The following is a 19,641-nucleotide window of genomic DNA, read 5'->3' as shown; positions in this document are numbered from 1 at the left end:
CTTTTTACCTATTTTCAATTTATTCTCAATTGCACACTGGAAAGTTCTTTTTGAATTTCTGTTTCAGGAGAAATCATTTTAATAAGAAGGGATATTTTTCCATCCAAAGATATCTAGAAACTGAATTATCTCTCTCTAGAATATTTTCTCTCTCTAGGCCAAAACAGCAGATAGAAACAAGATCTGTTATTATTCTGAAAAGGGGATTGATTACAGGGGGAGAAACTGGACATCTTGAGGGGATGGGGGAGGAATCTTACATGTGCCGCGGGCCAGCACCAGTAGCAGTCGGAGAGCCGCATGTTAGCATTGCCACACCAAGTGTCATGCCAGTCGAATGGTAGCTAGAGTACTTTATTACAAGAACGACGATTCCTTAACACCCAGGCACATCTTGTCACAATACTACCAGCGTATACTACAAGCAGGCAATATAAAAGGATGGATCTTGAGCTTTGTAAAGGCTAGCTGCCGATTATATCATTTTCCTTTTTAGGTTGATATAAGCAATTCCCTTCTTTTTATTCGCTCTCTTGTACATTTGTGTTCCTGTTTTGTCTTTACGTGTTCATTTTTGTTTCGTATGTTATGGCCAGTAGAGTTATTTGTTAAGTATCGTATTTTTGCAGCACTATTTATTAAGCGATCAGTCAAGTAGTTTTCAATGGTCTAGGTGGTGCTGCATTGTTTTGTGCTGAATCTTTATTTTCCTGGTGTATGCTATGTGCATAACCAGAGACTCTCAGTAGGTTGTTGAGGGAATAAGCGGTCATTTCCCTCACCAAAAAATTCCTTCATTACATTGAACAAGTTCATTTTGGCATAGGTGGACTCTTTGCCAGGGACACAAATGCCCACAAGTTTCTCCAATTTAGACTTTGGTGGCCTACACTCTTTGGTGGAGACACGACTAAGCTTATCAAGCTGTGATGAATGCCAAAGGTTTGCAATAGTCTAAAATAAGGATTGAATTCCCTTGACCCTAATAGTTTCAAAATAGCCCTTTGAAAAATGGCATTTAGATTTTGTTGGTTCCATTATCCCTGCTCATAAGGGAACCCAGGCACATTTTATCATCATTGCCACCATGGAATATTTCACAAAATGGGCCGAGGCTAAAGAAACATAAAAAGATGATCCCAAGAGCTATCACTAAATTCCTCTATGAGAATGAGATACCTGTTTTGGTTGCCCACGAGAAATAGTGAATGATCGTGGTACACACTTTATCAATGAATTGGTAGAGTTCTTAAGGAATTCTTTGTGGGTTCACAAAAAGTTGGCACCTTACTATCCACAAGCAAACAATCTAGTGATAAAAAGTGTAAATAAACTTTGTGCACTATTTTCACCAAGATGATAGAAGCATCGAGGAGCGATTGGGAGCACAAGCTGCACTTTGTTCTATGGGCTTGCTAGACGACATACAAGGTGGCTATCAATAACACACCTTTTCAGCTCACGTTTAGGCTTGGCATAATCATGCCAATGGAACACTTGATTCCAAGCCTCCACAGACATAACCTTAAGGGAAACCCTCTCATGGAGAGGTTAGTTGTCTTAGAGAAACTTAGTGAGCAAAGACTATTGATGGTTGAAAAACTAAGGCGTAAGTAGTGGTTTGATGACTAGCTCAAGGATAAGTGGTTTGATGTGACTAGCTCAAGGATAAGTGTCAAGAAGTGGTTTGATGACTATCATAAGGATAAGCGGTTTGATGACTAGCTCAGGTGTAAGCAGTGGTCTGTGATGACTAGCCCCAAGGACTAAGGCACAAGTAGTGGTTTGATAACTAGCTCAAGGATAAGTGTATGGAGGTAGGAGACATGGTGCTAATATACAATGTCAAGAACACCAAATGGAGACTTAAGTACAGAGGCCAAGGTTCCTTTTAAGTGACAAAAATTTCTCCTCAAGGTTTAATAAATGGAGGAGACCCTAGATGAGATTAAGATGGAAGGGTACTTCAATGGTAGTAAGTTGAAATGCTACTATGGGCCTCTCACCCAGAACATGCTCTCCAAATCCATTTTAAAAAAGAGGAGAAGTGAGAGGCTAACAATGAAATACAAAGGGCATTCCTTGAGGCGACACTAATTAAAAAATACCCAAAGAGCCTATAGACCCCCTAAAATACAAATCTCTATACATATAGTCAATCTCCATGATACGGCTAAAATAGGAACACCTATGGAATCTACTCATCTTAAGCTAGAGTTCCCCCAAGAAGACGATCTAGCAGTGTGGCCAATATTGGTTGACACCGGGCTAGTGTCACAATGTTTTATCTTAGGAGATGTAAACCTTCTTAGGCCACCTACCCCTCACACCTACCTACTATGACTGTTACCGAGGTAAATAACTCATAACCTATGACCATTGATTGTTTTGACATGGAGTTTCTAATTGGATCTAAACTTGCGTTGTGCAAAGTTTTATGTGACATTCATATAGGGAGATTGAAAGAGAGAGCATCATCCGTAAAAGTGGATGGATTGTAGCCACATATTGCATCATTATCTAGCAAAGAAGGACCATGATAAGAAGGACCATGATGCTCGAGCTCTCCTTCAAAATGGTAACAGTACCCTTGGTGGAGGAGGATACCTTAAACCTATTAACGTCCCAAGCCTTGTCCTCCAATTACACAAAGGCACCACCTTAGGTAACCTCTCTAACACACTAAATAACCCTCTCACCTCGCCCACATCAACTATCCCCTCTCTAACACACTAAATAACCCTCTCACCTCGCCCACATCAACTATCCCCTCAAACCATTATGGAGATCCAAAACCTTGCCCACAAAGACAAAGAACACCTCCCAAACCTCAACTCTTTAGGGAGGTCACCAAGGAAGCATCGGGAACCCCCTTAAACCATTATCGGGATACAAAACCTCACCCCAAGATGAAGACGAAGACCACCTCCCAAAACCTCAACCCTTTAGGGAGGTCACCTCCCGAACCTCAATGTCATCAACCTTTCAGAGAGGTCACCAAGAAAGCATGGGTACCCAAGAGTACCCTGGCTAGCTAGGGCAAGTACAATGGTCATGCAAGGACCTAGTAGCCACCATTTAGCACAAAGCCCAATGGTGAGTGGAGATCTAGTAAGCCAAGTGCCCCAAGCAATAGAGTTTTAACCAAACCTTGAGCCCCATTAGATCCCCATCAAGCTACTAAAAGCCTAGGGGATCTATATGAAGGGAACCCATCCATTTGGTTTCCACCAAAACCTTTCCATCCACATAACCTCAAAAGCCAAAGAGATCCAACCGATGGGGCATTGGTACCTAGTACCACCATGGAAGTCTATGCTTCATTGCATCCCGATAAAGTGGCTAGATACACAAGGATTCTACGAAGGAAACTCTCACATCTGAGTGCCGAGATCTGTTAACAGGACCATGGTACATGGAGATTAGATCATTCCACAAATTAAATAATACAAGAAATTAAGCCATAACATCATAGCATAAATCAAAAACATGAAAGATCAAATAACACAAGATTGGGTGCAATCTCCCTCTCGACGTGTGTGGTTCCACTGCCACACGCGGTATTTAATCACACTTGGGTCACCTAAGATATTCTTTTTACTTTTTGGATCACCCAATAAATTAAATATCGTAACATTCCCTCTTGTTCGGGTTGCAACTGGCCTCAGTTGTGTATTTATTTATAAACACCAACACAAGTATCTCTTAGAAATACCAACACAAGTATCTTTCACAGACACCTGGTTAACCTTATTTGAAAATAGAAAGAGAATAATTTGAAGAAAGTGTTTTAAATGAGGTGTTAAAGTTTAAAGGTGGAATGTGAAATAACAATAAGTTACATACATTCTTCGATGATCAGTTAAAAAACATATGTGCATCATTGTTAGTTCACCCAAGTCCTGATAGTGAATGATCTAATTTGTATTTTCTTCCGTGTATAGAAAGTACACATCAATCATTGAACTATCTTGACCAATATATTAGAATTTAATTATAAAATTAAACAATTCATAAGTATGAGTTTTAGGCTTACCTAGATTATCATAAATACCTTGATGTTGAGAATTACCCTCTTGATCGAAAGAGATGTTGTCGTCCTCATGGTTGACTCAAAAAATAACAATCCTTGATGAAATCTGTAAGAAGTAAACCTCGAGAAAACTTTTTAAAGTCTCATGTTGCTTGTCTTGAAATCCTTAATTTAATCTCTAAACAGCAATGGTGGATATCAAGCTTATACACACATACATGAACAAACTCAAGTCTATATACTAGTGAGGTGAGAATAAAACATCAAGATATTTAAACAAAATAAAAACTTTAAAGTTAAAAGCTTTTAAATTTTAGAGCTTTAATTCTAAGCGGTGGTAGAGTCCCCTTTTTTTAAATTTAAAAAGAAGCTGCAAGCTTTTATTAGCTTTTTCTAATCTAAGCTTTAATGCTTATACACTAAGTTTTTAAAGAAAATAAAGATTACTCATGAGCATAGGACATTTTTAAAAAAGTTTGATCTTTATATATTTTTTAAATTCCATGAGCTAGTCGGGTAGCTAAAAGGAGAAAGAAAAAAAAATGTTAAACTTCATCGCCCACAACTGTAAAGGACACTATATAAATCCAGCTTCTTGTGTGTGTGTGTGTGTGTGTGTGTGTGTGTGTGTGTGTGTGTGTGTGTATATAACTTGTATTATATTGAGTTTATTCAAAATCTTATTAAAAGCTTTGTAGAGCTTCTCTCAAGTAAACAAGGGCTGCCACAGCCTATATAAATGATGCACAAACGTGAATCCGGGCAAAGCTTTAAATACCGCGTGTGGGAGTGGAGCCACACACATCGAGAGGGAGATTGCACCCAATCTTTGTACCCTTGATGCATATTCTTTACCTTTTGGATTTTTGAATGAATTGTGTCCTTGTCCAAAGCTTTGTACCCTTGCTCCATTCTCTTCTTTACCTTTTGGATTTTTGAATGAATTGTGTCCTTGTCCAAAGCTTTGTACCCTTGATGCAGATTCTACTCTTCCCGTGCAAGTATTTTTGAATTTGTTGAAAAGCCTTCAAATTTTCTCCAAGCCAATAACCTTTGAGTAAAAATCAATTTCTTGATTTTTCTTCAAATCTCCATAACCCAAATTCAAATCTTGAATTTGTCGTACTCTAATACCACTGTTACAGGACCATGGTACATGGAGCTTAGATTTTTCCATAAATTAAATAATAAAAGAAATTAAGCCATAACATCATAGCATAAATCAAAAACATGAAAGATCAAAGAACACAAGATTGGGTGTAATCTCCCCCCCTACATGTGTGGCTCCCCTCCTACACGCTGTATTTAAATCATATTAATAAATTTAGCCCTTGGAGTCATAAATAGCATAGCTTTTCAAAAATTGGGCTTTTTACAAAGTTGAACCTTAGTCCAATGCTTTTAAAGCATCTCATTAAAAATAAACCTTGCCCAATATATATACAATGGGCCAAACCATACCAAATTAAATATTTAGCACACATGTGCTTAGCTAGATAATGTCGTCCAATGTCCACCTTGGTTGTCTTGAACTCATGACCTATACTCAACATAGTCCACAATGTTAGATCACAATTACTTTGGAATCACAAAAATAATTCTAACAAATAGAAATCATTCACTACCATGCATCACACATAATTAATTAGATTCAATCCCATGATAAAATATTTCAAAAAATCTCACTCTTGTGATAGTCCTCCCATTTAAGAAGACAACCATCCTCGATTGTAGCTATTAGAATACACGAGTGATCAAACACATTAATTGTTCCCACATTAGATTCACTCCTCGGGGGGGTCACTATATGTAGAATACCCCTATCGCGTGCGTTCAAGGCCTATATTTTAAATCCTTTATCTGTGAATTTTTTTATCCATATAATATCCCCTTTTCTTTATGAATCTGTAATTTTTTTTGAAAAATTTTTAAATCATACCCTTATGTAAATATATTTCTGTAAGTTTCATAAATTAAAAATATGCTTCTGTTGAATGCACGTGATATTTACATTTTTTGTGAGTGACCCCCCCGAGATTCACTCACAATGTTTTCATACGCGTCACACGTATTCACAAAGTATGTCATTATGTATTTAAGTGTATTCACTCCCACATATCCTCACACGCATCACACGTACCTTAGAGTTGATCGGATTCACTCCATGATCAAATTCACAGAACCTTTACACACGTCACACGTGTCTTAGAGTTGATCAGACTCACTCATAATCAAACTCACACACATTAGATTCACTCACAATGTTTTCATATACATCACACATATTCAAAAAGTATACCACACATCTCACATGTGTCACAACTGGTTGGACTCACTCACAACCAACTAGGGTCACCCTCATCAAGAATTCATTCAAAAGAGTTGATTGGATTCACTCACAATCAAACTCCCACGTATTCACAAAGTATACCACACGTCTCACACATGTCACAGCTGGTTGGACTCACTCACAATCAACCAAGGTCACCCTCATTAATTCAAAAGAGTTGATTAGATTCACTCACAATCAAACTCACACATTTCTCACACGCGTCACACATGTCACAGTTGGTTGGATTCACTCACAACCTAATTAATCACACTTGGGTCACCCAAGATATTCTTTTTACTTATTGGATCACCCAATAACAAGATCAAAGAAAAATGTGCCTCCGACCCCCTCAAAGACACCCTTATCGAAATGTTAAATATAGGTGGGTGTGGAGACCCAAAACCATGCCTCAACCAATGTCCACTCCGTAGTTTAAGTGAGGAATGGAGCGTAGTGGCTTCCATCTTGACTATTGTGCTGACACCACCTTTAGAAAAGTAAGAAGAGCCCATGGGTGGTGAGCAACAAGAGGTCACACCTTGCCCATATGCAATAGCCTTACTTGTCCTTGTTCCCATCAAAGTAGAGCCACCCATGGTGCCGAATCCCAATGACAACCATGCACATACTTTTGTGGCACCGCTGGCAACCCCAAGGTTCAAGAAGATCACCATGGCCCCACAACACCTATGTGCATCACACCCACAACATCAACTCCTGAGCTAGAAGGCCAAAGTTCTGACAAGCACACCAGCGTGGGTATCCAAGCTTTCGTCTCATGGATGGGCAAGCGACTCTCTACCCTTGCCCACATGCATGGTAAGACTCGTGCCCTAGCCCACGTGTATATGTGTAATGTAACCCTCCTTGCTGAAGGGTATAGTCACCACTTTTACCTAGAATGATCATCATGTGCATGTGGGTAAGCGACTCTCCAACCTTGCCTACATGCATGGTAAGCCTCATACCCTAGTCCACATGTATATATTTAACCTAACCCTCCTTGCTCAAGAATCGTTTAAAAAAAAACTAAAAACATGTTTATTTGCACCGTGTGCACACATATTTACACGTGCTAACATGGCACTTGAGTCAAATTGGTAATCTCAAAAGTTTGATTGTCTGATTATTATTCTAAAGTCAGATCGACATGGGCTGGATTGCTTTGACAATTTGTAAAGTTGAATCACAATTTGAGAAGTAGAATCGATGATTCAAATGCAACGATGGAATCGAAAAGGTGTAGAAGTGAGATTGACGCGATCAAAGGTATGAGATCAGCGACGAGAGGTTTGATCACAATCACGATCATGATTAAGGAGGTTGAATCATCTAGAAAGTGGTATCATCCAAGAGTCGATCGAGAGCCAGATTGCCACAATCCAAGAACAAACCATTAAAGATATTGGATCATCCAAGAGTTGGATGGCCATAATCCAAAATCGATGATTATTAAGAATGTTAAATTGACACGATCCCAGAAGTGATGATCAAAGATGCGAGTCGGTGAGGTTGGCCCACGATCATCGATTAAGGATGTTGAATCGTTTGGAAAGCTGGGTTGTCTCTAGGAGTCAGATTCACCACCACAATCCAAAATCAATGATTAAGGATGTTGAATTGCTCTACGATCCAAGAATCGATGTTTAAAGATGTGAGATTAGGTCACAGACCGTGATGGTAGAAGTGGGATCAGTGATCAGAGATGTCAAATTGTCATGATTGGGTTTCTTGGACCGTGATTTATGATGGTGTGGTGCTTGGATAGCTTGCATGGATTGCCCACCACTTGGCACCTACGTGGATTGACTCCATGGATCGCATGTGTACTCATGCTTGGAGAGAGAGAGAAAGTCAGCCTCATGCCTGGAGGGAGAGAACCCTAGCCTCACTCATTCATGGAAAGAAAATAAAAATAAAAATAAAAAAACTAACCGTAGCCCTGTGTCCCACTTTGCTTGCATAAGTAGGGAAACCTTCCCCATGCATGCCTGTATTATGCAGGCAAAGCCCGCCCTTGCCTTGTGCCCCTACTCTCCTACGGTTGCATGCTTGCACAGTTGAGCAAGTAAAGGACAAGGGGATTTGGACCTTGGAAGTGAGGACGGGAAGCACAACGAAGGCCTCTGGTGCCCTCAACCACGTTTGGGACTAAGGGCAAAAGGCACTTCGCAGAGAGGAAGAGGCTTCACCCTTCCATGTCATTGTAAAGCAAGAGATGAAAATGCCTTGTGCCCTCTCACCAACGAGCAAGGTGATAAAGAAAGAGGAGAGCTTGACCTCGTGCCTAGAAGAAGAGCAAGGAGGGCTTGTCCTTTGGCCACCTCATTGTAGAGAGGAGCAATGGACAACTAGGCTTGTGCCTTTAGCCCCACTGATGGTGGCAGGTCAAAGATCTGATTTGATATGAAACCTCCACCAAGCACATGCTTTTTATAGGCATAAAACCTTACTTTTGACTGAGTCGTCACATACACACATATAATGACACATGGCATGGGTTACGATAACATTGCTTACACAGACACTCACATAATATTTGCATTAGTAGAGGCTCTTCACACACATAATGACACATGGCATGGGCTCCGATATCATTGCTTACACACACACACACACTCACATAATATTTGCACTAGTAGAGGTTGTTGACACATAAACACGCACTAGTACACTCATAAGGAGTGTTCACACATAGTTACACACTAGTACACTCATAGGAGTGTACTAGTGTGTTCACACATAGGTACACACTAGTACACTCATAAGGAGTGTTCACACAAAGTTACACACTAGTACACTCATAAGGAGTGTTCACACATAATTACACAATCTCGCTACATGCTTACCCTTTGACCTTGGAATCTGTACAATGATAAATGGTAGGAGAACATATGTTATCTCCAATAAATCCCTGTACAATAGATGTTTGAAGCCTAGGGATTGATACAATGCTAGATACATTGATACATCAGAGATATAATACCCACAAGATTGATACAAATTCTAATTGAAGATTGCTTATCAAATGTTAGGCCAAGTGGTACTTGGTAGCAAGAGTAGCCTAAAAGGACCAATCTAAGTCAACCACAAGATTGGCCTCTTCTGCTAAGGTCTCCATTTTATCTTCTTCTTCTTAATTATCCTCAACAACTAAAGCTTTGGCATTTTGCTTCAAAAAATAGTTCTCTTCCCTATGATTCTTCTTCCACATCCATTTATGTGTTTTGTTGGTGTAGCCCTTGGAGAACTAGCTTCTGCTTCATGAAGTAATCCCTCCCTTTCATTGAAGATTGAGCTCCTTTACTTGATCTTTCTTTCCTCCTCTAAGATAGAAGCTTCAACACCAATTTTGATGTGGAGAGATTCGTAAGAATGGTAATAATGTTACCATACTCTTTATCTAAAATACTTTTAATTAAGATTGCAATTGCAATGCCTTTTTCAATAGAAATCTTGATACCTGCCAATTGTGTTAGCATGCTTTTCATTAAATTTAAATGTGAAGGAAAAGAGTCCTCTAGATTCATTTTTAGTTCAAGAAACTTTATTAGTAGCAAGCTAAACTTGGAGAACTTGCCTTGTGCACCAAATATAGTTTCAAGATGTACCCAAGCCTCATATGATATGTCACACCCATCAATGTGATGGATGTATGAGTCACTTAACTCCAAGGCTATGATAGCAAATATTTGACCAGCTAAGCAACTTGTCCTTGCCAAGTTGTTGGCTTCTTCTCTCTTTTGTTTGCCACATTCCATATCCCTTTTCTGATAAAAGTGAATTTGATCTTTGTTTGCCAGGTTCAAAGCCTTCTCCTTCAAATTTATTGATTTTTGCTTTAGTACCCAAGATTTATCATGATAGGTCTTACTCTTGGCTTATAGGTTAAGAGTAGTGTCTAGAAGCTTTACAAAATTAGAGATCACTTCACACAATTTTCCCCCTTGATTGAAAACTTTGTAGGAGACCTTTTCACTTTTGGAATGCCCCTCCCAAAGCAATTAAAGAAAATTGCCTTTCATTAATCAAGGCACATACATACTTTGTACCACAATTCAGATGCAAAAAAGAATAGTTGAAAATAAGGATGAAGCACATGTGAGAATTTAAATGTAAAGCCTTTTTAATAAGGCTTTGATAAGACTTATTCTTTTATAAGGCTTTTATAAAGGCCTTATAATAAGGCTTTTATAAGCCTTATAAAAGCTATTGCCTAAAGAGCCTAGCCAAAAGATGTGTTGTAGATCATTTTCAAAAGAGGTGCATATTGAGATAGATCAAAGGGTTTGAACAGGCTCTGATATCAATTGATGGTATGAACCTAGCTCTTGAGAGGTAAAAGGGAAGAGCTAAGGTGGGTCAAAGATCATTGTTGTGTGTGTGTGTGTGTGTGTGTGAGAGAGAGAGAGAGAGAGAGATAAAAGCTCAACCTTTTGCACAACTCAATGAAGATTTCATTAGATTGATTTGATATGAAAGCACATATTTTTTGTAGACATATTTTTTGACTAAGTCACACACACACACACAATGACACATGGGATGTGCTATGACATCATTGCTTACACACACACACTCACATAATATCTACCTTAAAGGCTGTTCGCACACACACACACACACTAGTACACTCATAAGAAGTGTTTACACATAGTTACACACTTTGGATTACCCTTTGACTATGGAACGGTACAATGATAGATGGCAGGAGAACATATGTTGTCTCCAACATCTCTAAGCTGATTTGAGAACCTACTAAGGACACCAGCCTGCAACGCTAGCTGGATTTCTTTTGTACTTTCATTATCTCAGCCATTAAGGCTAGACAATTGATAAAAGCTCTTTATGGCATGGTGCACACTATAGAGAACAATTTTGACCACGATTCTTGTAGTTAATTTATTTTTATATTTTGTTTTTTTAAATCCATGTAAAATATGTATACATAGTACATACTATTTAATATCTCACATTATACATATATACATGTATGATATGTATATGAAAAAAATTTCTTTTACTTTAGTTTAAAAAGTTAAAAAACCTACCTGAGAATCCATCTAGCCACATCCAAGTGTGGCTTCATAGGGGCTTGCATAAACCAACTCACAAGTCCAACAACATAGCTCAAGTATGGCGTGCCTAGTAATGGTCATGTAGATCAAGCTACCCACTATGCACCTATATGTAGTGGGGTCCTCCAAAAGCTCACCTGTATCTGTAGAAAGCTTTGTGTTCTTCTCCAATGGCACCGAAATAGACTTACAACTTGTCATACCATACTTGGACAACATGTCCAAGCTATACTGGCTCTGCTATAACAAAATAATGCTATGAGGTGATCTCACCACCTCTATGCCCAAGAAATACCGCAGCTCACCCAAATCCATCATTTTAAAAATTTACTTCAAAAGCATCATGACATCATGTATGTCAGCATCACTATCACCACATAGATGACTAATAGCATGATCCCTCTATCTGTCTTTTTAACATAAAGTAAAAAATCTGCATTGTGTATTTGAAATCCAATGGTAGCAAGATACTCCCCGATCTTGTTTGACCATGCTCTGGGTGCCTGCTTCAAGCTATACAAGGCTTTGTGTAACTTGCACACACAAAATCTAGGTGTGTATCACTCTCATAACCTAGTGGATGTATCACTCTCATAACCTAGTGGATGTATCACTCTCATAACCTAGTGGATGCATCATTTATACTTCTTCTTGCAAATCACCATGCAAGAAGGCATTCTTTACATCCATCTGATGTAAAGACCAACTCTTTGCTGCAACCATAAAGCAATGATAGCTCTCACGGTTGTCATTCTTACAATCAGGATCTCACATCCATTTGTAAAGACCAACTCTTTGTTGTAGCCATAACAATGACAGCTCTCATGGTTTCCATTCTTTACATCTATCTGATGTAAAGACCAACTCTTTGCTATGCAACCATAACAATGACAGCTCTCACGGTTTCCATTCTTACAACCAGGCTAAATGTCTCCTCATAGTCAATGCCATAAGTCTGCGCAAAACCCTTAGCAAACAATCTTGCCTTATACCTGCTTACTGAACCATCAGCGTTATGTTTGACTTTATACACCTACTTACATCCAATTGGCTAGCAATGACAGCTCTCACGGTTGCCATTCTTACAACCGGGCTAAATGTCAATGCCATAAGTCTGCGCATAACCCTTGGCAACCAATCTTGCCTTATACTTGCTTACTGAACCATCACCATTATGCTTAACTTTATACACCCACTTACATCCAATTTCCTTCTTTTCATTAGGCAAAGGCACTAACTCCCATGTTGCATTTGCATCCAATGTTGCCATCTCCTCATTCATGGCATCTTCCCATTCCTTATTTCCAAGTGCTTGCTCAAAACAAGTGAGCTCCAACTCTTGTATTTGCTTTAGCCATGTAAGCATAATGATGGGCTGTATATTCATCATATCCTGTCAACAGGGTACCTAACCCTTGTAGACCTACATATACTTGGATCACTACCAGGTTTCCTCTCAAAACAACCTTGGTTCTCCTTACACCAGGAGTAACCACAGACGAAATGCCAAGCTCCTCATCAAGGCTTTGCTCAGAGCCGCTAGAATCACCATCCACATATGAGTGACCTGCTAACAGATGATACAAAAAAGGTTGATCTACCGTTTCCTTCTCTTCTTTGCATGATACATGTGTACCTATGTCTATCCTCAACCTGCCTGACCATGGACTAACGTTGGATCCGTTGCTAGAGGACTCTCCAGATCCACTAAGAACCTGTCATTGCTTCTCTATATGTGGTGCAGCGTCAACACATCTTACATCTACATCTTCTATTCCTTCACCGCTTTGGTGCAAACCAACTACTCATCTCGTCAAAGACAACATCTTTGCTTACTCGCATCTCACGAGTGGTAGGGTAATAACATCTATAACCTTTATGCTCCATAGAATAACCAATAAAGATGCATTTCTTTACCTTCGGATCCAACTTTGTTCTTACTTCATCAGGAACATGCACATACACAAACACTTTCAATGAGACATATCTGATCTTATGCCTGTAAACTTCTGTTTAGGTGTCATACCATGAACAATTGAAGTGGGTGTCCTATTCATAATATGCATAGCAGTTGCTACTGCTTCTGCCCAAAAATAATGTGTGGCATATTCTTTTTAACCATCAAGGCACGTGTCACTTTTGCAGTGTACCTGTTTCTTCTTGCTGCATGTGTAAATTGTCTCTTGATTCCTTGCTTTCTTAGGAAATCACTGAACTCATTGGAGAAATTGTTACGGCTCACCCAAACCCCCTTCGAAACACATCCAACAAGAAGTTTACCTGGCAAACCATAATTGTCATAAGGATCTTTTCATTGGCCGAGCTCGTAACCCTTGAGGTCTCTAAGCTCCAGAACTCTTTAAGAAACAATTCCATCGTGCCTTTCTCGTGAGCGTTGTCACACCGCTGCATTGCACTACGTGTACTCGTCCCTCCCCTCATCTCACTTCACTCACACACACTCACTAGTATGGATTAGAGAGAGTTTAGCAAGAGCAAGACTCTATTGCACAATGGGAGAGTTCTTTGTATTATGAGAGATATTCACTTATATACATGGCCATAAGTGTTCACACTCCCTTAAACTGTGGCTTGCCGGGCACTTTAGGCTCATAAGAGGCCTAATGCTATTACAATAATTACTCTTATAATATATTCATGAAGTACATCACTTGGGACTTCATCCTAACTTGCTACCACATACTCTTGAAGCGAAAATCGCCATAAGTACTCCGTCGGACCATTACGGGAGCCCGTACAAGTTGTAGATTTGGACACTGTCACTTCATATCTTGAATGTACGACCCTTTGATTCTTGACTCCTTGATGTAAGATAATGGAAGTAGCTCTTGTTAACCCTAGAAATGGGTTAACATTCCCCCCTTCCTGATGCTGACCGCGTCCTCATGATCACATTGAAGACCTTTGTGTGGGGAGAATTTACAAGCTTTGTTGATGGCTTTTGATGTTGAGTGACGTTCAATGGTCCTTGTTCCTCTGGACTAGTTAGTAAATGAAAAGGTGAGAGATTAGCAAGAATTCCTAATGGGGTGGGGGTTTTTGCGATTGATTGCATTTTGATATTTTGTGAGCATTTTTTTTGTGGCTATATTTTTTGCTCACTTTGTTTTTTGCAATCATAAGCACTTTAGAAGCAGAGTTACATGTAATTTGTGTTAGTTGGGAAACTAAGAGATGTTAATGATGAGGGAGAAGAGAAAGGATCTGGAGGAACGTAGCCAAAATCATCAGAACGAGATTGTGATTCTCAGTTCCTCATCTGATTCATTGAAGCGACATTCATCACTTGAAGAATTTGACCTTCGATGATGTCCCTTTTTGTGATAGAATTGTTGTCAAATGTTGTTACGCAAGATCTTTTCCTGCATGCTTCTTCCCATGTGCTTTTTATGATTTTATGTATATTTAAGTATTCTATGAAATAGATATACATGAAGTACATGAAATGAGTCAAATAGATATACATGAAGTTCATGAAATGAGTCGCTTGTTAAAGTAGCCACTTGTTGGCGAGGCATGAAAGAATTAAGTCCACTTGCGAGGATAATTTACATATCCTCACTAAGGATTAAAGATCAATGTGTTGTGAAGACTCTAATTTTCATTTGGAGAGGTTAGTAATTTGAAGGAAAATTCTAGGCAATGGGTTGTACCATTTGACCAGACTTTCACCCACCATGGCCCCCCCCCATCCAGAGATGTACCTGGAAAGTTGTCGATGGTGAGGCTCTAGTGCAAATGTCACCCAGTGCATGAGTATGGATATGTACTCATGGAGAAGCTGACACATTAACTTAGCAAAAAGAATAGTAAGCTATAAGCTTAACAAAAAATGTCTTGGCTATTGAAGATCGTTGGGAGTTTCTTGTGATATTCTACCATGTTGAGGTAGACCATTTATGTGACTCCGTTGTGTTTTTTTCTTTTTCTTTTTGTCTTTTTTTTTTATATAGTTACCACCTTGCGACAAGCAACAAGCTAGTCTCCTTTTTGAGAGAATAGGTTCTTATGTTTGCCGCGTAGCTTTACACTCATGCTTCTCTTCCAAAGGGGTGAAAAGAGCATTGTGAGTTTGTATTTGATGCGCTTATAAGTCTCTGTTTGCAGACGTGGGGACTGATTCTTGAATTTGTTACTCAAGTGTTCGAGGCGGTATGTATAGCTTCTGGTTGGTTTTGCCATTGGTGTTGACTGAACACGCAAGCACTTGTGTATGTGTTGCATGCATGGGATGGGTTGAGTGGCTTGCTTTGGTGTTGCTTGGGCCTCCATTCTTATAGAACGTTAGGTGAAGTTCTTGGAATTGGTGGTGAGGCTTTCTTCACTTTGTTTGATCTTAGCAACCATACGATGGGATTTCCATCATAATATCCTTTTTCTTCAATTATGTACGTAGGCACCCATCTTTGATGAACATTATGAATTGGTGGCTAATGCTTTTGGTGCTGAACATTATGAATTTGTGGCTGATGCCTGGACGATGTTGTGGAGTACCTTTATTCTTCTTTGGCCTTTGAGTTTTGCATTGAGGAAGAGGCTTTGATGTGATCGAGGAACCCAAATAGGATTGGTGCCTTCGTAGTAGCCGTGAGCTACAAGTAGCTATTTTTTCACCCACATTTTGATACCATTAAGATACCTTGATTTTGGTTGAAAGCAGAAGATTTGGGGTCCTTCTTCACATTGGTTGGCACACTGAGGTTGTGGGTTGAGACTTATGGGAGTTATTGGACAATGAGGCTTGGGTCTCTTGTGGAGTGGTGGTTGATAATGAGGCTTTTGAGCATGCAACCTTCTCCTTTCGTGAAGTTGGTCGGTGAGGAGTTGTTGAGGTTGAGGCCTTTCCTTTGAGTTCCTTTTTAGAGATAGATGGTTGCGCTTAGGGGACTTCTTTAGGAATAGCTATTGATTGTGAGGTTTTGGCATTGGACTTTGCTGGTGAGAATGGAATTGAAGAAGTACATGCTTTGTCGGAGTTGGTCATTGATGCAAATGGTAGGTCTTTGACTAAAGAGACTTTTGAGGAAGAGGTTTGTAACTTTTTGCATTCAGCATCATAGAAATCCATTAGGGTTGGATCCTCTTCCTTGCAGTATGGTATTGTCAACTTTGTGTAGTTGATCGTGATGATGACCCGATCGCTTAGCAAAGCATTGTGGTGCTTGGGCAGCAATAGTCCATTTATAGCCCAAGATCAAATCTACTTCTAACACATACTCAACCACAAAAAACTTACACGAAAGGGGGTTAGATTCTATATATATTTTTAATTTACAATACCCCTAACATGACATGTTGATGTCTTTTGTGAATGGAATTTTCTCAGGGATGAGCGTTGAGTGTTGGTTAACCTAACAAATCCCATAACTCGAGGGTCATGAGATTGTGTTCTCGTCGTGGATAAAGCTGTGCTTGGACTGCATTGATTTTATTGTAAAGTTCTTTGTTTTCAGTTTTTCCAAGAATGCCCAATGTGTACAATGGTACCTCTAGTCTACTGACTTCACTTGTGAATCCTTACAGTCCTGTTGTATGTAGCTCTTGATATCTTGGTATAACTCATGGTTAGCATTTAAAGGTGCAAGGGCTGAAGCGATGCTAGATTCACCACCACGAGAGAAGAGCACTACTCCAAATGACGATTTGAGAGACTACTTAAATTTTGTAATGGATTCATCAAATTCCTCACGTGCTTTTTCAACTGCATCATTCGTGCAGTTGAAAAGGGGAAGTGACTCTTCTTGGCTTGATGAGTTCATTTATCTAGAGAGTATGTCTTCCTCTTGAAAGGGGAAGCAATACTCTTTGGTTTTTTGTATTTTTTTCTTTTTAAGGTTTGACATTATGAGATTCAATCACAATCAGTGATCGTGTATGACACTTAACAATGCTAAGAATGCTCTTTTGAGCTTGCCTTTTGTGTTTCTCATATGTCATGATTTTCAATTGGTAGTGGTTGGGTGAGTTCTAGTTTCTTGATTGGATTGTGAGGTGCATTGAGTGATGATGAATTAGAACTTGTTTCCTCCTCACTAAGTAATGTACTAGAACTTGTTTCATCTTCTGACTTTCTTTGGATTGTCAGATTTTCATTATGTTTGCCTATGCGATGAGAATGAACTTTCTTTCAGGCTTTTGTATCATGTGCCGCACATGTGGGTTTTGTGGTTTGAGGGGTAGCCTTTAAGGTCGATGCATTTGCATCATGTGTAGCTTTTGGCTCTTTTGGGGTTAGTTCCTCCACAGGTTTCTTTCTCTTGTCCTTTATTTCAACCTTGGTTTCTACAATTTGTTTACCTTTGTTTTTCTTGGGTTTAGAAGGTTTTGCATCCTCTTTTGGTTTTTGTTTTAAAACATGCTCCTCTACCCATTTCAAAGTGTGTTTTTTTGCATTCTTTTTGACTATTTCTCGTGCTTTGGCTTGCAAGCGTGTAAGCACATTCAAGGGTACCATGGAGAATTGCCCATTTTGCACACTCAAGATACTAAGAGTTGTATTCTTCAAGACAAGTTGCATTGAAGCAACTCGCCTTGGAAAATCTTGGAATATGTGATCGATGCCATATCATTCACATATGGATTGTAAAGTGTCAGCGCTATAGGCATGGAAGTATTCCAAACTGTGCAGTCTGCTACTTTGTGCGGTCCATGTTAGATCTCACGTGTACATTTTTTTTTTTGCTTCATGGACCTTTTTCACGCCATGAAACAGAGGGTATCTCACGCCATGAAATGCATCTCATGCATGAAAGGTGTTTCATGATTTTTTTTGCGCATGGGAAACTTTCAGTGTAGGACGTGAAAGTTGGTTCACGCCATAAAAGTGAGCATTTCACGGATTTTTTTAAAAAAAGAGTCTTGAGGGAAATTTGAGTTTCCTTGTGTGGAGGGAATATTTTTTGAATTTTAAATTGGGGAGATATGGACATTTTTCTAAAAAGATTAGTGGGAATAAAAAAAGTCAACACTTTTATGACACTCCCTTACACTCTTCATAAATGACTCCCAAAAGTAGCCATTTGGGGGCATCTTTTCATTCAATGCTCATTAGCTTTAATGAGTTATGGAAAAAAGTGCTTAAAAATTAATCAAAGATTAAACTTTCCCCACTAATCTTTCTCCCTTTTGGAATAATCAAAAGCTCTAATTAACCCACTAATCACTAATTAATTCACACCATTGAGCACATCATTGGATAGGGCATGAAATTGCTAAGCTATGTGCATCAACTAATGTGTAAATTAGTCCATAATTAGAGATTAATTAAACTCTTAATTTAGTCTCTTCTCTTTATGCACCTGAATTAGAGTAGAAGGCGTGTTCTAATGTGTTCTTTCTTTGTGAAGAAGAGTTCTCACCTAGAGACTTTTCGTCTATGATCAACATAGACACCAAGTCTCGAAAGTTGGAAATATTCTCTTTGATTGCAATGGAGGTCTTAAATGGCTTGTACTCTTTGCCAAGCCCATTCAAACAGACACTCACCAAATCATTATCTTTCACCAATACATTGATAGACCCAAGGGATTCAACAATGCCCTTGATCTTTAAATTTATAGACATGCTTTTCTTTTCCACTACATGTAGCTCGTGTTTTAGCTGTAGTTTCCTTGCCTTTGTATTGGTTTGAAACATCTGCACCAAGTTCTGCCATGCAACTGTTGGAGTGTTGGCATCCTGTATGTGTCCTATCATTGTCTGTCACATTGATCGAAAGCCAATACATGACTTTCCTAGCATCTTGATTCCAGTCCTTGAATGCTTTTATATCTGCTGGAGTGGCATTCTCTTTGGACAACTCTAGAGGCTTCTCATTGTCTCCTTTGACATAGTCCCAAATCCTTTACCCATCAGGAAATTGGTCATTCTGAACTTCCAAGCATGAAAGTTATTCTTGTCCAGCTTCTCTACTGATAATCTGATTGAGTCAGACATGTTTGCCTGCAATAATTAGAAACTTGAAAACAGACAAATTTTTTAAGTAACCTATAACACAGCAAGATCTTCTATATGGACTGATGTAGCGGTACTTCAGCATAACCTATATGTCACCAGATCTGACTAGAGTACATATACATACACTCAATATCAACAATACATGCGAAAATACTATTTGCACTCCCAAAATGCAATGTTGCACTGCAATAACCAGATTTCAACCACCACAGATACTTCTC

The sequence above is a fragment of the Cibotium barometz genome, chromosome 31, assembly GCF_041138505.1.
Source record: "Cibotium barometz isolate CiBa-2024 chromosome 31, ASM4113850v1, whole genome shotgun sequence".
Lineage (NCBI taxonomy): Eukaryota > Viridiplantae > Streptophyta > Polypodiopsida > Cyatheales > Cibotiaceae > Cibotium > Cibotium barometz.
The sequence above is the reverse complement of the archived record's forward strand: the minus strand, read 5'-3'. Positions refer to the sequence as shown.